Source organism: Pseudopipra pipra, chromosome 6, assembly GCF_036250125.1.
Source record: "Pseudopipra pipra isolate bDixPip1 chromosome 6, bDixPip1.hap1, whole genome shotgun sequence".
In the NCBI taxonomy this organism is placed as follows: Eukaryota; Metazoa; Chordata; class Aves; order Passeriformes; family Pipridae; genus Pseudopipra; species Pseudopipra pipra.
The window spans coordinates 61,888,954-61,916,194 of record NC_087554.1 but is presented as its reverse complement, the minus strand read 5'-3'; positions in this window follow the sequence as shown (position 1 = coordinate 61,916,194).

The window sequence follows — 27,241 nt, the reverse complement described above, 5'->3', positions numbered from 1 at the left end:
GGCCATCTCTGACAGCTTCATCTGTGCCAGACCAGGGATGATGTTTCACCCAGAACCTGCAAAACCAGCTCCAGAACCAGCTCCAGGCACCGTAGCCATGACCCAGCTGTATGTTTTCATTCCCTAGGGCCAGGGATTGCTCCTGTTTGCTGCATTCCCTGTGTCATTCCAGGTTGTCCACTGCATGGCCAAATGAGACCTCCCTCATGGGACCAGTGCTAGCTCAGTTAACCCCTGGCACTCCTGGTGGTGCTCCCAGAAAACAGAGCAGACTCCCAAATAAAAACATCTCGTGCATTTAAAAATGTATTAATGCCAGATACTCCTCCAGCTGCCTCTTCAATAGGCAAATTCAGTCCATAAATCCCTGCTTAACTCCTCTCCAGCCTCTGCTCTACAGTTCCCCTTGGGATGGCCTGTGGCTCATCCTGTCCCCACCTCCGTGTGGAAGCGTGTCCTTTGCACGTGGGTGTCTATTCCTTTCTGGAGTAAGGCAGAGAAAAGAGGGAAGCAGGATCCATGTGAAATCCTCCTGGTGAAGGCAGACCCCTGAGCATGTCTGAGTGGAGAAATCTCCTGGTTTATCCGCTGACAGGGGGATGTGTGCTGGAAGAGCAAAATAGACCCAGCATGCAAATATTTACTCTACCCTGAGCAGGTTAACAGACACTCTCAGCCTTTGTCTTAATTTATTTAATCCTTCAGTCTGGCTCAGTTCAGGTTCACTAATTGGCAGAAGGTGTCCTGAAATGTCTGATGGGACGTGGTGGTGTCCTGGATGGAAGAGGAAGGGGCTTGGTGCTGCGGTAGAAGCCTGGGGGCTGTACCCATGCACATCCTGCAGGTTTGTTGTTCTGGAGGCCTTGGCTCACCTTTCTGTGTCCTCCATCCCTCTGCAGCTTCCTAATCCAGCTCCATTTAAGGTTGGATGTGTTTTTTTCCTTCCTCCCTTCATTCTACTCCCATTTTGAGAGACTTAGGGTCAGACATCTCATGTGCAATGATGTGCTTCTTTCATCGGTGCTGAACAGTGGTCAGGGCTCATCCCCTGCCTCAGTGGAGAAGAAAAATTGGTGGGAAATCCCTCTGTCATTTCCAAACTTTGCTGTCCCAAATCAACCCCCTCTTTTAATGAGAACCCCCAGATTTGCAAGTCCAGATCTAAACTTCATTTAAAGCGAAGTAGTGGAGCCTGCTCAATTCTCCTGGAAAGCACAAAGCATGGCCAAAAGGTAGGGAAGGACTGGGGATGCACAGATTTTAGTAGAAGTAAGTAAGGATGGAAGGCAGAGTCCAAATATCCAGACTTTGTCAAACACCACCAGCCAAGGATGCGCTGGTTCCTCCCCTAGGTCTGTGGAGGAGTGAATTTCAGTGTGGTCTTGGTTTTAATCTGAAGTACTTGGTCTGTTTGGAGAGGGATGGCTGAGGGAACAACGTGGGGAAAAGGAAGTCATTGGCCCTCAGTAAAAGACAAGAAAGGATGGTTTGACTCTCAGTCTTGTTTTTTATCTGGCAAGGAGGCTACGTGGTGGGAGTGGCTTATGTTCCAAGCTGTCCCTAAAATCCTGGTGGGTTTGATCCAGAGTTTATGCTCAGATCAATCCCTGCTTTAATTAACTTCAGGTTTTAGTAACTGGGTTCAGACTAAGCTTATTCTAAAATTTGGTCAAATACTTCTGGGTTTGGCTTATTTCCAGGTCTAGTGTTGGTTTTAGTTGGACAACAACTAAAGGTCTGACCCAATGTCCACTGAAATCTGATGGAACTTTAAATTCACTCGGTACCAGCCGGGCCTGTAGATGGAGAGTTTTCCAGCAGATCCAAACTCAATTCTGTTCTCCTTTATCCCACTGTAAAACCAAAATTGAGCCAAGGGAAGAACATTCCTGTGGGCAAAGAGCCTTCTCTAGGGGCAGGATTTGGCAAGCTGTAAATGGGCAGCACATCCAAACCCCCCTGAGCGAGTAAAAGATGTTCCAGCCATGCTCAATAGACTCCAGCTGCAGCCACAATCACTTTACACACCTTTTTAGACACTTGTACTGTCATCTTGGTGTCTTATTCAACAGTGACAAACGAAATTCCTGCTTTCCAAGTCACGAGGGAGGCTGCAAACAAAGGGCTGGTTGAGTCCTCTGGAGGAAGACACTTTAACGGCACATTTTTGTTGTATGAGGCCAGCCTGAAATAACGACACTCTGGAAAGGATGTGACCTAGACTATAAAATGCACTTATTAAAGATGTATGATAAATCAGAGAAGGACACATTTGCCTCTTCCTAAGGAACTGCAGGCAGCCAGACAAGAAATGGAGGCAAGGCAGATTGATTTCTGGTGCGTGGCTCTATCCCAGCTGGGGGTGAAGAATTAGCACAGGTCAAATTGCCCACAAACCTCTGTCAAGGAATATATATGTCTAACCTAAATGTTGGGCTGGTGGAAGGAAAACCTGGGCTCTGTGGTGCTGCTACATCCCAGCACTGGTGATTCCATTAGTTGTTATCCCTCTTTGCTCTTGTGTCTGGATTCTGGGTGTTTGCCCCTTCTTTTTCCACCCAAGTAAACCAAGTGAAGAGTCTCCAGCAAGGTGCTCTGCTGTCATAGTAATAGTACAAGGGGGAATGGATTTAAATTAAAAGAAGGGAGATTTAGATTAGAGTTTAGGAGGAAATTCTTGGCTGGGAGGGTGGGGAGGCCCTGGCACAGGTTGCCCAGAGAAGCTGTGGTTGCCCCATCCCTGGAAGTGTTCCAGGCCAGGTTGGATAAGGCTTGGAGAAATCTGGTCTAGTGGAAGGTGTCCCTGCCCATGGCAGGGGGTAGAATAAGATGATCTTTAAGGTCCCCTTCAACCCAAGCCTTTCTCTGATTCTATATTATGATTCTATGTCAGGTGCCCCAAATTATCAAGGTCTGCTGCTTAATTTCCACCCCTTTCCAGCATCCATGCCAGCACCTTCAGTTCTGCCTCCAAAGGATACCCAGAAACGCATGGACCAGATTTGGAGAGATTTAGGTAAGTAAAGTAGGATGATCTGCTGCAGGTGAGACAGGGAAATCTGTTAGGGTTTAATTTGATTTCCAGTGGTCTCACGCTAAGATTACACTCAGCAGAGAGGGAGCAGCCACCTGTTCCGTGGGCTGGAGGGGTCTGGGTGTTGGTGGTGTCAACATCCCTCTCACTGAGGGATCAGCTGCACCAGCTGAGAGGAGGGAAAGGGAAAAAAAGGAGCTTTTTTTGTTGTTGTTGCTAAAAATACGTTCTCATTCTTCAAGTGCTTGGGAATCTTTTTTAACCCACTCACATGATTTACTCTTCTGCAAAAGGTCTGACTGGAGGGGAGGTTTCCGGACTAACCTTCACCAATGGCAAACAAACGTGGAGCAAAGCAAGGAATACTGTGAAGGAGATGTGGGATGCTACAGCACCTGTAATGTGGAGGCTAAGAGGAGTGAGGGTAACTGGTTTTTTTCCAAAGCTGTTGGGTACAGATGGATCAGGCAAGTTTTTCTCAAATCCCAGCTCCCAGAACACCAAAACAGCACCGAAATGACCTCACATCCCTGCAAAGGATGGGGCTGAGCCCTCCTGTGCACCCAGGGCTTATGTCAGGGCCAGTTAAGGTGCAGGAGCTGCCTCTGCTCCCTTCAATTCCTCGTGGCACTAAGACGCCTTGGCTCTCAGCTGCCAAGTAATTTCCTTTTGGGTAATGCAATAGTGCATGGAAGAGCCTATTATTTGCCAGTAGCAAGAGACTCAGAGAGCACTAATTGGACAAACGAGGCTCCAGGGATTTACAAATTAAGCAGATGAATATGCAACTGGGGGAAAAAGGCAAACCAGGCTCTGAGCCACCCTGAAGGGCACCTGGGACGGCGCTTTGCTCCTGGAAGCAGAGGCATGTGCTGTCCTTCCTCTCTGTCCAGAGAGGTCCTTCCTCCCCCATAAACCATCTCCCACCTCTGCTTTCTTAGGAGCATCTGTGGGGAGCAGATTTGCTTTTCTCTGAGGATGCACAGCCCACACTGTGTGGCAGGTATTCAGAAATACTTCCCTGGCTTTTGGCATCCTTCCCAGCTCGTGTTACCCAGAGGGATAGGCTGCCATCAGTTCTCCGTGCTGGGGGGAAGGCTTTATAGCTCTTCACCTCTTCCCAGCCTAAATTAGTGCCTCTGAAAAAGGAGGAGGGAGGAAAAGAGTGGGAAAGCAAAGGTCATTTTGGGTGAAAATTATTGGTTTTTTATTTCCTTATAGCCCTGGAATATCCCCTTTGAAAGAATATCCTGAGCTGCACCATGCTCCAGGATGTCTTTTGGAAGCTCCTTCTTTGCAGCAATGGGACATCAGCCCAGTGATGCTTGTCCTGCCCTCTGGTGATCCCAGCCCCAGCAGCTCTCCAGCAGCCAGCTCCTGACCCATGAAGGCAGGGACAAATCCCTGCCGGTTGGCAGCTCAGGACGTGCAGGCAGCTTGGTGTGGGATGAGGACTGGGATTCTTTTTTGTCTCAGGGGAAGCTCACGGCAGCATCTGGGTGGCTGCTGCCTGTCCCAGCCTCTCCTGGGCTCACCAACGAGACAAGGGGCTGCAGTGATGCAGGAGAGCTGTGGGGCCAGTGCAGGGTTTGGGGTTAGGGAGGAAGAGGAGGACATGGCAGTGATGGATACCCCCTTCCTTCTTCTTCTATCCCCATGGGTAGCTCATTCTTTGGGGTCACAGGTTCACCTCTGGTCCCAGGGATGGTTCCATGCTGCCTCCCCGCTTGGTCTGCGCGGGAGAACAGCTTAGACTCTGATTTCTGATCCCCACGACACAGGGCAGTGTAATGGCTTAAAAGCACTGCTTTTTGACTGCTCTCAGACATAATTCACTCTCAGTTCACTTTTCCTTCCTTTACCTCTGCCCTTTTCAGCAACCCCTCCGCAGGGAGGAGCATTTACTGCATCACCATCAAGGACATGGCATGTCCTCAAACCACAAAGTCTCTGGGCATGAGGGCTGCTGTTCTCCCTGGCTGGGTCTTGCTCCATGACCTGGGTACCAAGCTGCTGCCATAAAATGAATAATAAGGTGTTGTGTTCAATCAGTGTCTGAGGATGAAGACTCCTGGTCCTGGAGTAACGCTGGGAATGCCCCTGAGAGGACGTCCAAGAAATGACTGATGGTGTGGTGTAAGTTATTGCCAGCCCTGCTCGGAGGAAAAAGTGGTCCTGGCTGGAGTTTGGATGATAGATCACTGCGTTTTTCTGCAGTGCATTAGCACTTGATCTCAGAGGTCGAGCCAGAAAATAACCTTCTCCCTCTAATTGACATGCAAAGCTACTGCTGTGTATTAATTTGGATTGGGGCTGAACTTTGAGCCCCAGCGCTGAGATCAGAAAAATGGAGAGTGGTAAATCTGCCATAAATTGCTTGGATATTTATAGGCTCTCATACGTGAAATGTTTATTTAAAAAAACCAAAAATATATATATTGCAGTCCATAGGATTGCTTGGCTTTCTGCCAGTGGCCAGGGTCAAAAAGTCCACAGCCTTGCGTGGCAGGAGCAGCAAATATGTCATGGCTCCAAGTGCCTTGGAGAGCTTTCCAGGGTGGAAGACATGGATGTGGTCTGCGTTTTCATGGCTTTAAAAATGAATGGGTTGGTTTCACTGTGAGAACCATCAGCGAGGAGGGGAAAATGCTGAAGCTGGAGTTGTCCTGGGTGGTGAATGGGGGACCCCCAGTACTCTCCACCTTTCTCTGAAGAGCAGAAATTAGCCAGGTGAGGCACTGCCTTTAAAACCTGAAAAAAATAGCAATAAGGGGATCTTTTTCTACAGTTTGAGCATTTTTTTTTGCATCCACTCAGTGCTTTCATGCTTTCCCCTGCAGTCCTGATGGCCAGAAATGTGTTAGAGAAGATCTCTTCTTCTTGTAGACCCACAAAAAAACTGCTGGCGAGTACAGACAAACATCCCTTCAGTTTTGGGGAGCACCTCCTTGTTTTTGTGGTGCTCCAAACCTGGGAGACCTGCTACCAGTGATATCTCCTGCGCTGGGGTTTTCACTTGAAACAGGACCTGTCAGCTTACCCAAAGTGCAAAACTCCTTGCTAAAGGTGAGGTGACAACACAAAGGGTAAAACAAATGCTGTGATCACCCTTTTCCTTTAGTCTGCTGTCAGAACCACCCAGCCCTGTGAAGAAAAACCTTCCAGTTCCTCTCTACTTACTGTCTGGCTTCATTTTTGCATGGCTGAAGGAAGCTCTTCGTTATGCCCTCCAAAAATAATGGGAGAAGTCAAAACGAGAAAAACATAATGGAAAGGGCTGGTGCAAACATAGCTGTGTCTTCCTGCAGGTCTCTGTAGCTGGCAGCTCTCGTTAATTGTCGTGTATCCAAGGCCTTATGAATTCCAACAATTATTTTCTCTGTGTATTTTCCTTGCGAGGAGGACGACGACTAATTGGTCCTGGGCTTCATTAGTGCTCCTGGACTTAACGAGGTGCCCGTGGCCAGGCTGTGTGAGGGCACAGATGTGCAGAGGGTGAGTCCACACAGGCAGCTGTTGTGATGAGAAGGGAGAGAAACTTCACCTCTTGGGGCTGGGCTTGTGCTTGGGAATCTGGGAGATTTTCACTGTTTTGCAGGTGGGGAATAGTCTGGAGCTGATTTTGAGGGAAAGATGTCATGGATAACCCCCTTAGCCTTCAGAAAAGCCCTTTCCATCCAGGACATCTGTGGACATCCAAGACCTGAAGGTGGTGGTTATTTGCTTGACCTATTTTTCTATTTATGACCTATTTTGCTATTTTTCTCACCTGGGTCAGTGCCATTCTGATCACACTGGGTGTGAGAAACAGCGTGGGCACAGCAGGGACTGAGTCACACTGCAGACACCACCACCACTCCCAGTGCCTCCCTCTCCCTTTCCCTTGCCATAATTAAGCATAAAGCCTGATTGCAGTGTGCCCATGGTGCTGACACACACACACAGCTCTCCTGCAGCCTGCTCATGTTGGTAAACAAGACTGCTGCAAGTAGTTTTTCCCAACAGGCATCTGCTGGATAAAAGCAGTCTGGTTGCCTTTCCCTGCCCAGACACAATCTGTGCAGCATGTGGAGGGCATTTCAGGTGTCTCCAGCTATGCTACAACATGCACATCACCAGGCTGTTTAATAATAATAATAATAATAATAATAATAATAATAATAATAATAATAATAATAATAATAATAATAATAATAATAGCAATTATGCTAGCAACAACAATAAATATTATACTTTTGGAAATTATTAGAATTATTTAAATGATAATAATAATAATAGTAACTATTATTACTATTACTATTATTATACCACCATTCCTGACCTCAGGATGAGCAGCAGCCAGTTCAAGGCTGAGCCCAGAACAGAAACAGGCTGCTTCAGCAGGGAGCAGATGCCAGGGCTGGGGAAAGGCACATCAGGCTGCACCTTCATTTCTGAAAGGCAGGATGATGCTGTGTCCTGGTGCTTGTGATTAATGAGCCCTCACTTCATGGCAGCACAGCAGAGAGGGATGGACCCTCCACAACCCCCAAGTCTGCTCCTGGGGGGTGCCTGGTCTTCGATGAAACCCCAAGGTAGGCTTTTTAGGGTGACTCTGGCTCCCAGATGGTGGTTTGGCAAGCCCAGCAGGTAATGCTGCCCTCCAGAGCTCCCAGTTCACCCTCCCAGGTGAGGGTCAGGAGGTGCAGCTGGGCTGGATGTTACAGGGCCTGATGTGCATCAGTTATCACCCATGGTGGGCAATTCAGGTGATGCATTGGCTCATGTTGAAGGGAGTCCACTCCTGACCCCAATAAATCAGAATGTTTTCCATATCCATCTTGGTTTGACCAATTTAGCTCATATTTGGATAAATACACTTGTATAAATGACCACCATGCAGGCAACCCTCCCCACGTTCACACTGCAGCCTTGCTCTGGCCCACAACTCATTTTTTAATGTGATGCTGCAGCAAAACATAGATGTTGGCAGATGTTCTCCAACCTCTGCCAACATCTGCTGCTTCCACCCCCAACCTGGGTAAATTTTGATCTGAACTTCCAGGTTGAGGTGACTTTGTATGGTAAGTTCCTGTAGTTTTTTGACTTGCTCAAAGAACAAGGGTTCTGCCTTTTTCACCTTGTGAATCCTGCTGGGACATGACATGTTTTAGAAGATGCTATTTAATTAATACCCTAACAACAGGAATTTCTGGGAAAACATCATAGGTTCTCCTAAACGATCCCAGTTTCCCATGTCTCACACTCCCAGTCTTCTACCTTTTCCTTACTCCATATTATTTTGGACCGTGTTTCAGGGGAATATTTATGGGTAAAGCATGTTCCCAGCTATGACTGGCTTACTTACAAATTACCCTTTAATCAACAGATTTGATATTAATTAATAATTCATAGTCCGCTCTTAGGATAAAATTGCATAATAATGTCTTTGATGCAGCCCAAAGTGTCCATTGTAGATGGCATAAAATGTTAATTAGCAGCAAAATGCAGTCAGGAGAAAACACTTTTAATTATGTAATAGGCCTCATTACAATGGGTAATCAACAGTGCTTCCAAATTAGCCCACAGACAGCATTTATCTATACATAGCAAATAAACTTTTGTTTGCAGAAAATACATTTGAACAGTCAGCCTAGGAATCGCTTTCAGGCAGCTTTTTTTGAATCATTGCAGTCCCCCAGAAATATTTTAACAAGGACCACGTTCCTGGGCTGAACGGGCCATGTGTAAAAAGCCTGGAGAATAATGGGGAAAACTGTTCACAAATATTTGCTCAGATATGCAAGCAAATTTCAGTCTGACCTTTCGCGGGACCCTCATCTGAATACGGGAGCGTTTCGCTGACGGCGTCGCCCCGGGGAAAAATGTAAAGCATCGGTGCATGAATATCCCTCGGATTTCACGGCGTGCACGGGGTCGTCCGGCTCACACTGCCTGCTTTGTTGATGAGCAGCATAAATCACCCGGCCAGACAACTGCAAACACCAGGCCCCGTGGTCGGGGGGTGGCCGAGACGACCCCAAGATCCTGCACAAAGGCCCTGGCTGGAAGCTACTTGTAAATCCAGCTTTTCCTCGTGAGGGAAAACGGGAGGGAGCTCGGCAAGCAGATGCCTCGCTGGTAATCTCTGTCCCAGCTGACTTGTCTAAGCCAGGGTGAATTTAAGAATTTTGGGCCAGGATGGCTGAAAAGAGCCAATTGACCAAAAGTCAACGGCACATTTACATTTGCACCTTGGAGCTTTTTGCTGTTTCTGCCTGGACTTTCAGAGTTATCCAGGCTTCTTTGGGAGAGCCTTCAATCCTTATTTCTCAGCCGAGTCTACGGCTTTACGAGGTTCCACAGAGAGATGTGGTCCAGCTCAGACCTTTTGGGTAGGGATAATGGATTTGTCATGTCCTCTGTCCAGCCCAGCAAACCTTCATGTCTCACTACAAGTAATTAGTGGCAGTAATAACATCCTGCTGTCAGTTGCTGAGCAGTGCTAATGGCTGCTGCTCTTCCTCAAAGGGATGGCGTGGATCCTTGGGATGGGACGACCTTTCCTTGTTCTCTATGATCCTGCTTGTAATTCTCCTTTTAATGTTGTACAACCCCTGTAGCCCAAGTTTATCCATATTGTCGAACAGACGAACACTCTATTATTAGATTTGTTCTTGCAGACACCTCTCTAGATTGGCTGAATGTAATTTATAGTCTCTAAAATCTGTGGGCACAGATTTCTGCCTCCTTCAGTGCCTGGTCATTTCTATTCATTTCATCTCTGGAATCTAATGTAATAAAATTATAAAAGGCTCTAACTCCTCAGCATTTAATCAGCTTACTATGAGAGAATTACATCAGCAGCCCTTAGGTGTACTTTACCCTGCAAAGGAAATCTCACATTAGGAGGCAATCTCATTATTTTGACTACTAAGGGTTGCATGAATTTCTTAAGAGTCACCAAGAATACTTGAGACTGAGATATGCTGCATCTTTATTTATAGTAGATAAAGAGGAGGGTTTTGCTTTGCCAGAAAGGCCAGCCAGAGGCTTAGCCTGGATCCAGAGGCAGCATCCTGGATTCTTCACTAAGATGCAGAGTTCTAGAGGACATAATATTTAGGGATAGGTAAAAAATTGGGAGATCCATCCCCATCCCTGCTTGAGACACTTTCCATGCTCACAAGAACAGCTCTAGATCAAACCTGTGTTCAGCAGAGGAGTTAGCAGGGAATTTATCCTACCTATTAACTTAGATAGCCTTATTTTCCTTGCTAAAGAGACACTGGTGCCTCCTCTCTCCTCTGTTTCTTGATCTCAGTTTCCAAAAAACTTGCTCCTGGGTTGCATTACACCCACACACCTGGGTTTCTCACCCTGAAAGGATCAAGCTATTTCCAGAAAGCTCCCAATGCCCTGACAGGTGTTGCTCCTTCCCAGAGCCCAACCTGGCCTTGGACACTTCCAGGGATCCAGGGGCAGCCACAGCTTCTCTGGGAAACCTGTGCCAGTGTCTCACTACCCTGACAGGGAAGAATTTCTTCCCAATATTTCATCTAACCCTGCTCTTCGATGGTTTAAAGCCATTCCCCCTTTGGCTTGTCACTCCAGGCCCTTGTCCAAAGTCCCTCTCCCATTCTCTTGGAGCTCCTTTAGGCCCTGGAAGGGGCTCTCAGGTCTCCCTGGAGCCTTCTCTTCTCCAGGTGAACACCCCCAGCTCTCCCAGCCTGGCTCCAGAGCAGAAGGGCTCCAGCCCTCGGAGCATCTTTGTGGCTTCCTCTGGACTTGCTCCAGCAGCTCCATATCCTTCTGATGCTTGGAGTCCCAGAGCTGGATGCAGCACTTGCAGGTGGGGTCTCACTGGAGCAGAGTATCCATTTTATTTATTTCAACCTCCAAATTTTCAGGAACTGGTGTGACAAGGGGGACAAAGAGATGGTGCTGCCATCTCTGTGAGAGGGAAGAGATGCTCCAAGGGGTGATGTGTCACACTCACCTGTCCAGGGTTGCAGGAGACTAAACCCATGTTCTTCTCTGGGTTATGTTACTGTAAAGCCACTGTGCCCCACATCTGCTCCCCAGCCCTGCCTGTGGGTGGCTGGAGTTGGGTGAAAACAGGATTTCCAAGATTATTTTTGGTGCATCCAGATGTAGAGTTGGCTGAGAGGCAGAGAGAAAGGAGGCGGCAGAAAGGGAGAGAAAGAAGCTGTTTAATGTAACACTGGGATTACACTTCTCTGGGCATGTTGAGGCCAGGGTTGTCCAAACCTGTCCTTCTTTCCCACCTTGTGGATCCATGTTGTCCTGGCCTTGTGGGATGGCATTTCTGGCTCTCTGGGCACCAGTGTTATTTTAAAAGAAAACAGCTTTCTTGTTTTCCAGCCCAAGCTGGCTCAGCCAAGCTCAGCCCCTCTAACCACAGTCTGGGCATTTATTTTTGTCCTCTAGACTTTCCAAGGCATTTCTTGGAGTTGTTTGTCTGGTTCTTGCAGGGAGTGATGGAACATGATAAAAATAGAGAGGACTTTGGGACTTGGGTTCATTCTTCTGAAAAATTCACAGCAAAAGGCTCAGGAAACCCAGGCAGGGTCTCAGTGCCAGAGCAGGATACCTGATAGGTCTTGGAGGTGTCCATGGGGCCTGGGTGATTAAGTACAGCTCATTAGGGTGGCTTTCAGCTTGCCCTTGGGCCTGTCTTCAAAATATGGATTTGTTAAAATATTTAAGAAGCCGTGTCTCCAGCTCCAGTGCAGACACCAAGGGGCTAAACTTGGCTGAAATATAAAGAGTGGAGCCACCTCCATCACCACATCAACCTCAGAACATGGGGCTTTTATTAAAATGTTAGCTATGACGAGACTTGCACCTCAGTTTGAGGGTGGGCAACACTGAGTTTTGTTCCCACGCCACCTCTGGTAACGTTCAGGGACAGCTCTGGGCTGTCAGAGCCCAGGTTTTGTTGGTTTTGTTTCTCAGGCTGGTGTGTCTCCGTGCGGCGCCTGGGGCCAGGTGGCTGACATCTGCTGAGTGCTTGTCGTGTTATCCCCTCCTCTGGGAGCGGGATGAGCAGCCACTTGTGTTGTTTTGTCTCTGCTAATTTGAGGCTGTGTTGTTGTGCCTTGCTGAGTTAAGCGAAACGCTCTTTGCACGCGATGGGGAGGCGTGTGATGGCTCCTGCGGGAGTTCACCCGCACCGCCTACGATTCCCCTGGGAAAGCACCACTAATGCACAGCTGACCACTGCCCTTCTCCCAGCAACACCATTTAGCTTGTTACTGGTTTGCTCAGCTGGTCTGGAGCCCGACCACGGGGTGCTTCAAAGAATTATGCTGAATCCCCAGGGGAGGACAGGACAGGACTGAGGACGTGAGTTCAAACATCCCTGGCTCCCTGAGCTTTCCAAAGTGGTGATGGCTTGGGCTTGGCTCTGTGCCACAGCTGCAGTTCTGCCCTGAGCTGAATTGTCTGACAATGTCTGGCTGCCTGGGCAGGGTGGTTGCTCATAGGGATGATGGGAACCATCACAGGGTGCTGCCAGGGTGGCTGAGTTCATCGTGGATGGGAAATCAGGAGCCTGTGATATCCTGACTGTGCAAAAGGCTGCAGGCTCTTCATCCCCAGGAATTGCTCCATCTAGGGCTACAGGGTGCAAATGTTTTCCATTTCCACCAGGACTTACCTTCTGGGCAGATCCTGAGCATTTCTAATATTCAGCCACAATCTTTAGTGTTTGTGGAGTTTTGCATTAGTGGTGAGAACCCACAATAGCTCTGAAACCCTTAACCCAGCACTGCCGTGTTCACCACTAAACCATGTCCCCACGTGCCACATCCACACATCTTCTGAACACTTCAAGGCATGGAGATTCCACCACTGCCCTGGGCAGCCTGTTCCAGTGCCTGACCACCCTCTCAGTTAAGAAATCTTGCCTAATATCCAATCTAAAACTCCCCTGGCACAGCTCGAGGCCATTTCCTCTCATCCTGTCACTTGTTCCCTGGCAAAAGAAGCTGACCCCCACTGGGCTAAAACCTCCTTTCAGGGAGTGGTAGAAATGATCTCTGCTCCTCAGTTTCACTTTCAGACAAATGTTCTTTACACAGGAGATGGTCTTGTCCAAACTGGGTGCCTTGGTGGTAGCGGTGTGAGCAGGGCAAGCACTGGAGGAGGCTGAGCATTTCTGGAAGCATGGGAATCCCTTCAGCACAATGCTCGGAAAAAAAATGCACCGGGACATGTAAAACCACTTAGACATGGGTGTGTGGGGGGAGAAGATTTCTCTTCCAGCTTGACAGGAGCACGATGCAACCAGTTGTGCTGCTCTGGAGCTGTGAAAGGAGCTCTTGGGAGGCAGGTTTGGGGCATGTCTTCAGGGTCTGAACTTCCTGGGTCCTTGCTGTTGCTTCAGGGCTGATCATAATGTGCCTCCTCTCGCTCCTGTGTAGCTTGTCTTTGCAGAGCCATAATTCAAATCAGCATTAGTATGATCTGCTGAGTGTTGCCTCCAGCACGATTCCTCCTGGAAGTTACAGCACAGCCCCAGTGCCATTATTTTTGAGTGTCCTTTAAGCAGAGCAGTTCACACCTCTGGATTCAAATCACTGAGAGCCTCTCAGCATTCCCACCGCTTATCTAAACATATCGTATTTCAAGGTTTATTTTGTGGTCGTAAAAACCTGCTGTTGGCATTGGAAAGAAAACTCTTTGCTGGATCTTAGCCTAGAAACAAATGTGTCGGATTGGGTTGGGCTGGCAGAAAAGGGGCTTTAGGAGTTTGTGAGAAATGGGTCTCCAGACTGGAATGCTTTAAGCTGACTTCCCAAACTTACCAGTTCAGACAAAACAAAGGGAGCCTGGAGGGCTCTTCCTGGCAAACCTCTCCCGTGGAGTTGGCCAGGCTGTGCAGTGCCAGCCTGGGGCCTTCAAGTAGCTTCTAATGAAGATGCTCAAGGCACTGATTGAAAGTTGATCTCTGTTCAGCTCTGCAAAAAGGGGAACAGCAAATGCACCAAATGCAAGGAATAGCTGCCCGTTCTGGCCCTGAATCCATGCTGTTTGCAGCACTCTGTGTGCAAGGAAGCCCTGGATTTTGTGTTAAAACCCAGCATCACCACTCCCAGAGGCTGGTGGATGGAGAGCAGAGATATCCACTGAGTGGTCCCAGGGCCAGAGAGGCTGCAAATTGTTGTAGGATAAGCTGTTCCCAGCCTGTCTCCTTGTTGCCCACAAAGTCTCTTTTCTGGGAAATCAGGCTTTCTTCTCCCCATCCACTTGGATTGTCTTTATTCCTGCCTTCCTTCATGGCTGTGGTGCAGCCAATCCCCTGTGCACCACACACACCATGCAGAGTGTGGTCTAATGCACACCCCCGACCTTGGAGAAATGCTCCCCTTTTGCTTAAAACTCCACCAGCCTCTTCATTTCTGGGCTCAGATTTGACTGATGTTTTTCTCAACCTGAAGTTGAGTTGCTGTGAGAGGTTGGAGTAACACTGATTTTCCTGTTTTGTGGTAAGGGAACAAGAAAGGCAAGGGAAAGTTTGCAAAGTGGGCTGAATGCCCTTCAGTGCCTCCAGGATGGGTGGAAAAAGCTCCAGGTGTGGTGAGGTGGTTACCCTTACCCTCCAAAGATTCCTTTGAATGGGCTGCAAAGGATGAACTTCCAGGGAGAAAGTGGGCCCAATGGATCTGGGAGATCTGCTCCCCCCCCTGCACAGGCTTACACCTCTGGGAAAACCAGAGGGGTGGAAAATGACAGCAGCAAGATGAAGAGACTGAACAAAATGGGAGACAAACCCTCCAGAAAGGGTGTTCTCAGGGCAACAAAAGACATTGGATGTGGTTAAGGGATCTCCTCCCTCCCTTTGATAAAAGCTGGATATGTGCTCGGCAGGTTGGCAGGCAGGATATTGTGAATTCCAGCCCGAATCCCAGGGAATGCAGGCTGTGCTCTTGGCAGGCAGAGGCTGCCTTTGTGCAGGTAGGCAGCAGGCTCACCCTTTGCCAAGCTGTAGATCAAGTTCTTCCCTGGTTTTCAAGGCAATGTCTGGGTGTAACTCAGCCATTGCTCAAATAAATATTGAACAAAACAAACCTGCCACGCTGGGCCAGGGCCCTGTGGGACAACTGCAGCTCTCAGTTCTCCTTGCAAATTAATCCCTGCTTAGAAAGCCTTCACTCTCAGCTCAGAGATTGCCCCATCTCTGGGGGCAATCTCTGCTGGCCTGGGTTCTGGTCTGGGTTCTGCTTGGAGTAAATGGAAAATCCTCTGGACTCCAACGGGTGTGGATCAAGCCCCCCCCAATGCTCATGCTCACACAATAAACACCCTTTTATCCCTCACTGATTCCCAAAGTGATCAGTGGTGAAGTGTATGTAGATGGTAATTCTTTTTCAGCTGGATCTGAGGCAGGTCTCTCTCACCGAGAATATTTTCCACCATGGAAACATCTCACCGGGGATGTTGCTTTTCCATAGGTGAAATTGTTGACTTAAAACCAAGGCCTGCCTTGTCTAAATATCTGACTTGGCTGCAGAAATGATATTAGTAGTGCTGGTGGTAATCTAAACTGTCAGATCCTGTTTATCACGTCGGCTCTGGAAACATTTCTGTAGCATCCCGCCTGCTCAGGAAGGATCATTACTTCCTGAAAATGCAGCAGACAAGGAGGGATGAGGATGGGGCAGAGTGATGGGAAGGGATCTGCCATCTACAACCTGCTTCAGAGGTAGAATCCTATTTATTTTCAAGTCTCTGCCCACCCACGTGAGGCTGCCCAATTTCTGCCTCTAACGCCTGCATGTAAGGATGAGAGGTTTGCTCAGTTCCTGGAGCAACAAATCCAGGGAAAAAGCAGGAGGAGAGAGGAGATGTGCTGCCTTTCAGGTCTGTGCATCTTGCAAAGACAATGATTCACCATTGCCCTTGTTAGCTGGGAATGTGTAAGACATTCAGGTGATTAATTTTAGATTTGCTCACATAAGCCTTTTTCTCGTCCGGGCTGTGAAAGGCAAAGCAAAGAAGTGAGAACCCCTTTTGGAAATGCATTAATGATCAGGGTTGTATCATTTTGCTTTTACAGCCTGGCTTTTAAACTGTGCAATGACAGGAGTTTCAGCCTGCTGCTGCACTAACAAAATGTCTAATAAAAGATCACTTTATTTTAAGACAACATCATGAAACTTTACCAAATGAAGAGGGCTCTGCTATAAAGTGACTGAGGTCACCTATCTTTTGTGGTCCCTCTGATTTCCCTCTGGGAATTGGATGTTATAGTCCTTCTTTCCTCCTTGTCTGCAGCAAGGTCTTCAGTGCAGGGGCCAGTCTTGTCTAGCATGGCTGGACACCAATTTCTAGGCCTCTAGATACTTTTCTGTGGTGTGAAAACATGCAAGGAACAGCTCAGATACCTGGTTTAGCACCTAGTGCAGATGTTGCAGATGTTGTGCTGCAGATGTTTTTGCAATGGATGTAGTGAGGGCTTTGAATTTCACAAATTTTCTCAGCTCTACCAGCAGAAAAATGTATGGGAGGGAGGGGAGGGAATGGAGGTGGATAACCCTAGGGCTTCTGCCTTGAAAAATAGAGTAGACCAGGGACCAAAGGCTCCCAGTCCTCAGTAATGCATGAGATGGTTTCTTTTCCAGCCAGCTGGCTGCGAGGACAGTTTGGAGATCACTGTGGGGCTCTCCTTGGATAAGTCCTTGTCCTTAAATAACTCTTACCCTGGAGCTGTAGGAAATGATGCTTGTTCTTCTCAGGCTTTCACCCGCTGAGCTGAGTCTGTCTGATTCAGTCATATTTTACATTCAGCCCTGAGCAGGTTATTTAAATCCCAGTGGTAAATAAATGGTAAATCAGAAGCACTGTGGTAGGCTGCTTAACCCATGCCCCGTTCCATCCACACCATTTTTTTTTTTCCATCATTGTGTTGGAGAGAAAATCCTCTCCTCTCCAGCCAGACAGAGCACAGCAGGGCAGCAGCTCTGGGAGTGGCTCCTGCATCCCTGAAGCTGCTCTCCGGTCTGGAGGTGCTCTTTGATCAGCTGTTCTTGCCTCCCCATCCACCAGCTCTCTCCCTGCCCACCATCCTCACCCGTCACTTCCCGTTTTGGCCGCTGAACTCATGTTGTGTTTGCTGAACTCCTCCCCTTGCTGAGCTCCCTTCACTCACTGGATCATTTCCCATCAGCAGCATAAACATCTTTTGGTTGTCAACCGAGGTGTTTTGGGCTGGCAGCCTCTGGTGACATCTGGTTTCTGAGAGCTTCAAAGGGCTGAATGTGCTTTTCTCTGCAACATCTCCAGGAATTTGGCTCAGGGTCAGCGGGAAGCCTGGACATGGAGCTGCCAGAGGTCCCCTGTGGCTGGGATGACCTCCCAGGCAGGGTGCAAGTCAGGCTCACAAGGGCAGAAGATGATGGGCTCTTTTTCCAGAGGCAAGATTATTTTTGTCAGAGCCAGTTTTGAAGGTGATTAGTCAAGAAAAATGTAAGAAGGCAACCAAAATAAAGTCACCCAGAATGAGCAGAGAGACGTTGCAGGGCTGGTTTAATGGCTGAATGCTGATGCTCAGAAGAGAGTTTCCTTTTGCTCTGCCCCTGTGTCACTTGTGGTGATGGATCTGTGATTCCTTCATAGGAATCTTTAATGGCAGAAGCAAGATTGTAAAGCAAGTCCCTACATCCAGACTATTGCAGTGGAGGACAAGGAGTCATTTCCCACATAACAAGTGACAGGATGAGAGGAAACAGCCTCAAGTTGCACCAGGGGAGTTTTAAGTTGGATATTAGGAAAGAATACTTCATAGAAAGGGTGGTCAGGCATTGGAACAAGAGCAGTGGTGGAGTCCCCATCCCTGGAGGGATTTTAAAGACGTGTGGATGTGGCACTTGGGGACATGGGTCAGTGGTGGGCTTGGCAGTGCTGGGTTAGTGATTGGACTCGATGATCTTAGAGGTCTTTTCCAACCTAAATTATTTCATGATCATTTTTGTTGGTAAGAGAAGAAAGGACTGTCAAACCTGGACTCAGGTTTACACAGAAACCAGGTGGTCCATTTTCTGCCATGGCTGTGACCCACAGAGGGCATCTTTCCTGCCCTCCTCAGATGAGAACAAGTGTTGTGAGCACAGGCCCCCCTGATGCTTGGATACCTTGAGAGATGCCCACTGCTGAGGAAAGACTCGTGCCAAAACTTCAGCAGACTCTTTATGTGCCAGGTTCTCCTGACAGAGTGAAATGTGCTTTTCCTAGTATTCCCCAAAACCAGGGAAAAGTGCTGGTGATGCACAGGAGGATCCAGGGTGTGGGGTTTACCTGCACCCCAGGAGTGTCCAGCAGAGGATGGTGCAGTTGGCTCATCTTGAGGTACTTCTTGGTCTTCTTTGGGATACTGAGACTGCTCCTCTGCCTGACACACCTCTGAGAGCTGATGGAAGTTCATCTCCTCCAAGCTCATCCTCTGGGTGTTTCTGAAAGAGTCTGTGAGAGATACCAAGCCTGGTCTCACTACCTTTGGCTCTTAAACTGATACAAAATGTGAAAGGCCAATCAGCCAGCCCTGTCTGCAGCTGATGGAGGATGTAATTTCAGCCCTATCTGCACTTGATAACATTTAAACATTTCATTTAATTCAGGGAGAGGTGGTCTGAGGTACAAAAAAGTCCATCCAAGCATAGAAATACTCACTCCTCCACTGTTAAAGGGCTGAAACAGATCATTGCTTTTCCTCTGAGGCAAACCCAGCCTTCCTGGATGCCATTCCAGCTCCTGGGGAGGAGGAGCACGGAGCCCTCTCGTCGTGATGGAGCTCAACTCCCAGCAAACAACATGTTCACACACAAGTGCTGTTTTGTGGTGGGAAAAAATAGATGGTTCCAGCCAGCAGCTGTCCCTGAGGAGGAGCTCTGGGAGGGCATGGGCTGTGCTAATTACAGCCACGTCCTCCTAATGAGAAACACCACAGGAGAGCAAGTTCAAGGAGGAAGGGGTTTGATTTCTCAAGCCTTGTTGTGTGGGGTATGACCAAGCAGACCTCTCTTGTCAGCAGATAAAGAAATGGAACAGGACCCCATCACCTCTACAATTCTCTCCAGCCTCTGAAGCTGCTGCATCTCAGTGGGCTCCCCACGGCTCATCCCATGAACTCTGTTTGAGGGTTGGGAAGTGATATGTTTATCCAGACACCGTGAGCAAAACATTCTCACTTTTTTTTTTTTTTTTTCCCTTTCGGTCTGGGACATCTTATTTTAGGTTAAAGAAAACAGCAAGGAAAGGCAGAGCAAATATAACTGCCCAGGACACAGCAAGCCCACTGTGCCTGCCTCAGCGAGGACTTGTGCCGTGGATGTCTGTAAAACTCAACCCACCGACGTCCTGCCGAGGGGAGAAGTCAACAACTACCCATGGCCAAGGAGGGAAAGCTCAAAAGAATCATTAACCATAAACAGTTGCAGCCACTTGGCATTTGTAGAAAAGTGGGTAAAATCTGTGTTTTCTTTGGAATCAGGTTATTGCTTTTTTCATTTTTAATGAGGCTGATGGAGAACTCTGGATATGGGTGAGGATGCATGGAGGCCCTTTCCCCCACTTGAAATGGAGAACAGATTAGATATTAGGAAGAAATTCTTGTCTGTGAGGGTGGTGAGGCCCTGGCAGAGGTTGCCCAGAGGAGCTGTGAATATCTCATCCCTGGAAGTGTTCAAGGCCAGGTTGGATGGTGCTTGGAGCAAGCTGGTGTAGTGGAAGGTGTCTCTGCCCATGGAAGGGGGTTGAACCTAGGTAATCCTTAAGGTCCCTTCCAATCCAAGCCTTTCTCTGATTCTATGAATGTGAGCGGCAGAATTCATCCACTGATTGCAATCCAACCAAGGATTGCTGTGCAATGTTCCCAGCATGGCTGGTTCAGTGGGAGAGGTCTGAAAAGAGTGTCTTCCCTCCACCCTGCCTGCCTCTGCTCCCTGTTTCTCGCTGATGTACGTGGCTGGGACTCACCTGGGGGCAGGCTTGCTGTGTTTTCCCATGTTCATACAATATCTGAAGTAATCAAAAAGTTTTCCAGAGCACTTCAGGGCTGGAGTTTCGGGTGTTTGGTGCTTACTGACAGTTCAGGAAAGTCCATCTGTTGTATAAGAACCTAATAAGGCTTGGAGGGAAGAGGGCAATAACACTAATAGCAGCAGCAGCAGTGATTGCTAATACGATGCTGGTCTCCTTTGTAATTGCCTTTTCCCCACTTTGTTTATCCAGCACATCGACAAACCAGCTGGTTTAAAAATGTCCACAGCAGAAGCCATGGGAGTGCATCACTTGCAGTGCTGGGTTTGATTTCCTTGTCCATCAGGAGGTATCCACCTATGTCTGATAGCCCAGGACACCACAAGCCTCTCCATCCAGGGGAGCATCCCTAATGCCTTTCTCTGTGGCTCCAGGATGAGTTTCCAGAGGACTCTGAGACCTTGTGATGGTGGTGGCCAAACACCTCATTGCCCATTTCAAGCCCCCCACCAGTGTGGGGCTTCCCTGTGCTGTGCTCCTGCCCAGGGCCCTGCACCTTTCCTCAGCACTGTGGGTGCCCTGTGCTGTGCCCCTGAAAACCAGACTGATTGATTGACTGAAAAAAGATTGGTGGGTTCTGGGAAAATTGGATATTTTGCTGCTTTAGGATGTGGATTAGAAAGGACAGTCTTCTTAACAGGCAGAGCCACTTTTCACAGAATTTTCACAGGATACCCTGAGTTGGAAGGGCCCCACAAGGATCATTGAGTCCAACTCTTAAATGAATGGCCCACACAGAGATCAAACTCACAACCTTGGTGTTATTAGCACCATGCTAAATCAGCTGAGCTACTCTCATCAATATCCAGCTACAAGCCCTGGATTGTTGATTTGGGAGAAAAACCAGGCAGGACCAGTGACTGATGACCTGAATTATTTCTTAAATAGGTGGTTTCAGTGTCCATGACTTCCCTGGCTCACTGTTTTGACCCCAGACTTTGCAGAAATCAGGCATTATTGCCCTCCCAACCCCACGGGGGCTTCAGCCCTGCTGGCTTGCACGCAGCAGTGCACGTCTGCTCCGGGGGCTCTGTGCATCCAAAGGGGATTCAGATGGACAGGGTGGGATGGCCGTGCCACCCCGGGCCAGGAATGCCTGTACAATAGAGACCCTGGGGCCTCTCACACAGAGATGCCAGTGTGAGCTGCAACAGAGGCCTCATTCAGCTGCAGGGGGGCTCTCCTGGGGTGGCACTCGGGTCCCTGCCGACCCCAGGGCGGGTTTTGTTTGGTTAAATAAATTCCAAGGAAAATAAAACACAACTCCCTCCCCCATGATTTATCCAGACCCAGGGAACTTGGCGCTCTTTGGCCGGGTCAGAGGAGTTGTGTGGCCACTCAGTGTTCACTGTAATGGCTGAAATATGAAAAATACAACATCTTGCAGGCGAGGCTGCCACTGGAGTTGGGATGAATATACTGAAGGAGACACATGATGGGAAAATCAACCGAGAGGAGCTCCCTGAAAGGAAGGAGGAACCCAGTCTTGGACTTAGGGAAGCAAAAAAGGAGGACTGAGGAGAGGAATGGCTGAGGTGGGTTGGAGAAAATGGCTTGGACGTGTGCTGGGGGCATGAGATGTCAGGGATCAGTGTTTACCTGTTGGTCCCTCCACTGCTCTCCTTCAGTGCACAGCATTGTGTCATGGGAGATGAATTTGGACTTTAAAAGCTAAGATGGGGAGAAAAGAGAACAAAGTACATCTCAGGTCCAGGCCTAAGGAACCCCGGCAGTTGCTCTTGGGCTTAATGCCTGTTTTCCCATGATGTTCCTCGAACAGATGGATGTTTATATGGAGCCATCAGAGCCCACTGCCTGTGGGAGTGCTTGGCTGGGGAGGCAGCTCCCACTCCCAGCATCTCTGGCTATGCAACACCTGCTTTTGAGTGTGTTCAGTTTGTTCCCAGTGACAACACGGAGCCATCCAAGGGGCAAAATCATCACCACTGGTGGCCCAACCACAGCATGGCAAGGGCTGTGGTGTTGGGTTGGCCAGGGGCATAAGGAGTGTTGGCCAAACTGCTCCTCTGGCTGTGCTCCTCTGCTCTGCCTAAGACATCATTTCAACCCTGCAGTTTCCCTTGTGACCTTTACAGCTGCTGGTTTGAAAGGATTTTTCTTTTTGGTATCTTTTCCTAAGTGGGATTTCACGTTGGAGATGAAGTGCCTGAGCATTTAACCCCTGCTCTCCTCCATCTTTTACTCCTTTCCTTCAGCACCTGAGGGTCTCTCAGCTGCTCCTTTCTTGAGATGTGTGGCTCCAACAAGTGGGTTAAAGGACCAGACTCAGGTTAAAATCTCACTCAGAATATGCAGATCATAGAATCATAGAATCACTAAGGTTGGAAAATATCTCCAACATCATGAGTCCAACCACTAACCCAGAACCAGTGTGTTCACTACCAAACCATGTTCCCAAGTGCCACATCCACAAGCTTTTTGAAGGGATGGTGATTCCACCTGATGTTGAGCCCTGAGTGAGGGAAAGTCCCTCACTGTCCACCTACTCTGTGGAGAAGAAGAAACTCCAGAGATTCCAGATCACCTCCTCTGAGATGGCTGCCCTGGATGGGATGAAGCACCTTGAAAGCTGAGGATCCCCAAGAGGCCCTTGCAGTGGTAGAGGACACAAGCCAAGGTCCCCAGCTCCCTGGTGTGAAACCCCAGGGATGTATCTGTGGGTGGGTTGGTCTACATTGGTAATGCTCCTTATTCCTGAACTCCCCAAAATGATGGATTTGCCTTGTGCATGAAAGTGGCTCCCAAATGTGTAACTCGAGTTCACCTCTGGGCTCCAGCCCTCCAGGGCTCTGCATTCCCTGACCTTCAACTCCCTGTGATGGGACCAGTCCCCTTTCCTGGGTAGAAACACCCTGTAGTTCCATGGTGAGCACAGGGAAGGCAATGGAAAAGGCAAAAATAAGAGAAAGCAACTTTCCCCCTCCTTGCAAGTTCTCCTCACTCTCAGCTCCACTTCCAGAAGTTTCCCAGGCTTGCCAGAGTCCCTGAGGCTCTTTGACCTCCCTTTTCCTACCTTGATGGCACCGTATACTTTATTCTCTTCCTTCAGAACTCCTCCTATCTATGCAGGGGATGTTTTTGCAGCAGTAATTTCTTCTCAGGAAGCAGACAGCTGCTGTCTGGCCATAGCAGACGCAGAAAATGCACACAAACACACAGAAAGAGACAATTTCAAGCCACAAGTTCAACCCAAGTGCGAGGAAGTGAGGTTTTCATGAAGGAACCGTTGTGCAATTGGAAGTCCCAGATGTAAACAACAGCAGTAGGCAGCGCTCAGGGAAGGCTACAAAACCTGAGATGTGGTTATTGAAGCCTTTGAATGATCCATCAAAGAATGCAATATAAAAATACTCTTATGCTTAAAACCTGGGGAGCTGGGAAAGGCTGCACAGCATAGAAAGTTGGTCACGGAGGACTCGGAGGAGCTCTGTGAGTCGGGAAGGAAGGCAGAGAAATGTGGAGACAGCGATGCTGCTGCTTTTGCTGAGCATAATTAACACCATGAATAGGCAGGTCAAAAACTGGTGACATGCAGGGAAATCACCTGCTGTGTGGAGAGGTGAGATGCTCGATAAAGTGTTAGTTGTGGATGCAGATTTAGCAAGGTTGAGGATGGAAAGAGAGCTGGAAAGAGAGCTGAAAATCTTGCAGGCACAACTTGCTCCCACTCCTAGCCTGGGGGCTGCCCACCATGGGGTCAGCAAGTAGTGTGTCTCCTTCTGCTCCCAGGACCTTCGCTGAGGTCAAGGAGAATTTGTTTTTATTGGATTCACCAAACAGGATCCATGGCATGACCAGCGATAGGCATCGATGTCTGCAGTGAACACAGAGTGGGTTGTGGAGTTTTAGGTGTCCACCACTGCCAGTATTTGGGCTGGGTGCCTTGGAGAGGCACCCCAGCTCTGGATCTGCTCCCAGGAGTGCCTCCTCACTGGTGCTGGTCATACAATCAAGGAATCACTAAGGCTGGAAAGGACCTCCAAGGTCATTGAGTCCAAATGTTGTGCTGTGGGGAAAAGGAAGAATTTGGACTGGTTGCTTCGGGAGGAAGGTCAAGGGTAAAATTTGTGATATCAGCAGTATGTGTGGTCATTTCTCAGCTCTGAGCTCTGTACAGTGTTGCTTTAATTCCTGTGGTATGCTGGGGACAATGGAAAGCATTGGTAACCCTATGGACAAACTGGTGAATAAGGCTGGTGAGCAGTGGGTTAGTGCTGGGGGAAGAAAAGCAAGCTGGGAGTTTTGGATCGCGTCCCACCAGGTAACATCAAGGATCAGACGTCACAATTCAGGAAAACCAAACTCTGGGGAGCTGCTCAGTTCTGCTCCAGCCCACGTAGGAGACTTCCCACCCCACCAGAGGTGTCTAATGATGTGATGGGGGAAAATAACCTGTCCTACTTAGGGTACCCATTCAAGAACCAAATCATGGGTGTTTTCCCTGGACATCCACTGTCTCAGCTTCACAGAGGAGGTGACTCACCTCCTTCCAGACTCTTCCTGTGGTCTGGTCTGCTGTGACTGTGGCTGTGCAGCCCATGAGCCTGCAAGAGATGGATGTAGAGGTTTTTTTAGGTAAGATAATGCCCATTGGAACCCTTAATCTACTTAGTTTGCCCTGGAAGGTGACTAGGACAAGTGTGGGATATCTCCAACAGTGTTTGTACGACATGAATCATAGAATCATAGAATGGTTTGGGCTTGAAAGGACCTTTAAAGGTCACCTAGTCCAACCCCCTGCAATGAGCAGGGACACTGTCGAACACATCAGGTTGCTCAGAGCTCCGTCTGACCTGGCCTTGAATGTTCTCAGAGATGGGGCATCCACCACCTCTTTGGTCAACCTGTGCCAGTGTTCCACCACCCTCATCATGGAAAATGTCTTCTTTATATCTGGCCCAAATTTACCTTTTTTATTTTAAAACTATTGCCCCCTGTCCTATTCTTACAGACCCTATTGAAACATAAAAGGGACTGATTAGTGCTCCAAGCTGCTTCTATGATATTAATCCTAAGAACTAATGATGATGATAACAATAAAACCTTGCAACAACAACAGGGCATGTCTCCTGGGGGGACATGGAAAGGCAGCAGATGGCTGGAGGAGATGGGAATATAAAAAACATTGTCTTGGGAGGAGATGGGAGTGTACAAACACTGTCTTGGAGGGGCCACCTTGGAAAGTGTCTTTCCTACACTGTTTCCCAGCTGATAAGCACAGGAGGGTTTAACAATATTAACTCATTAAGGCTGACAACGTCCTGGGGGTGTAAAAGCAACGGGGCATCCTTTCATTTACATCTCCACCACTGGTTTCCCGAGCATTGCAGGTGGTGGAGACAGGGACAGGTGTTTTGGAGCAGTTGTGTCCAAGGTTCTCCCCTTAGCCAGGCAGACTGTGGCTGCCACACAAGTTTTGTGTTGGTGCTGGATCTTGTATGGCTGTAGCTCTCTGTGCATGGGAGATAAAACACCCACTGTCTAGAAACTCATTAGCTCTTCTTGGGCAGCATTAGTGGTTAACAGCATAATTAGTTTCAGTGGTAAAAGGAGATTTTTCAGACCCAGGAGAGAGGTTGTTCATCTCCTGGCAATTCAGACAACAGCAAAATGTAGCAGAATCCGTGTTAGAAAAAACGGCAGAAATATTGCTCGTTGTTAAGCAGCTCATAACTAAAGCACTGACCTGGGGTGGCTTTGTTTTGTTTGTGAGCTCTGCTAAACAGCAGTGATTTTAATGTTGTGAAAGATCTTGTAGTCTGGATGAGCAGGCAGCAAAATGTCCACCAGCATCCTGGGGTTTATTAACACTTCTGGGTAGTTTGTTACTCTGCGAGTATCTACAGGATACTGTGTCCAGGCTCAGCATCCAAGTCACCTCCCTGCGTGGGAAGGAGGCAGATTTTAGAATGAGGATAAGGATGTGCTGCTGTCCTTTGCTAGATGTGTGCCCAGCATTGAGCAAGTTGGGCCCTAAATCAGGGCAGGACATCACAGGGATTGAGGAATAACAGTGTTACAGGTAATGGTGTGCATCTGTCATCTTCGGGCCTCCCTGCAGTGTCTGGGTGATGGCCACCCCTGCCCTGATGTTGGTGAATAAGAGCTCATTAATAAGGAAATCTCTTTGACCAATTTCTGGGTGTTGGGTCTAGAGGGTTTCACGAAGGACAGAGGGAGGAACACCTGAAGGCCACGTCCACACCATTGGAGAGCACCTGGATGCTGTCCAAAGCATTATATCGTGTTTGACCAAGGTCATCATTATGAGCAAGAGCCCTCCTGGCCCTGGCCAGCAGCTGAAGGCAAGAATCAAATGAATACTCCAGGAAAAGTGGTTTTTTTTTGCTGTTGATGCTGCAGACTTTGCTGGATTCACGATGTGTTGGTAACCTCACGGGGAGCACTGGCTGCCTCACATTTCCAGACTGAAGAAGGTCACCTAAAGTTGAGACAAGCTTTGGGAAAACATTTGAGCTTCAGGATGTTTGTGTGAACCCAACCTCTGACCTCCCAAGCCTCACATCTTACTAATTCATAAGTCCAGAGGGACCACCCCATCTATGTACGTGTGTGTTGTGGAAAGACACTCAGGTTGCTGGAGAACATAAACTATCAGGGATGTGAGTGCATTTCCCTGCACTGTTGTGTCCCAACACTTGGCAGAAGGAGGAGAAACACCTTGGATCTAGATAATGCCTCCAGAAACATGTTCATCCCTGAACAAAGTGAGGTTTGTTACTTCTAGGACTCAAATACCTCAACCCCTTTGAGGAAATGGTCTTTACACCCTATTTATTGTCCTGTGTCTGAGTACCCCTGTGTCCCCCTGGAGCAATCTAGGCACTGTGTGTAACAGCATGTGCATTATTCCCAAAAGCATGTGGAAGTCTGGCTCACTGAAGAGGGAAGGTGGATTTTATCACTGTAGCAGTGGATGCAAGCACTGGAATGATAAGGTGGCCTCGGGGTTCAGCGTGGTCTCCAAGGGTTGATTCTGGCTTTTGAGAGGTTGTGACTCCCTAAAGAAATCAGAAAGCAGCATTACAGATTATTTAAAGGTTATCTGTTGCGTGCTGTGTGCATTTATATGTGTATGCAGAAGACAAAGGATTGATGGAAACAGGGAAAGGGAGGGAAAATGGA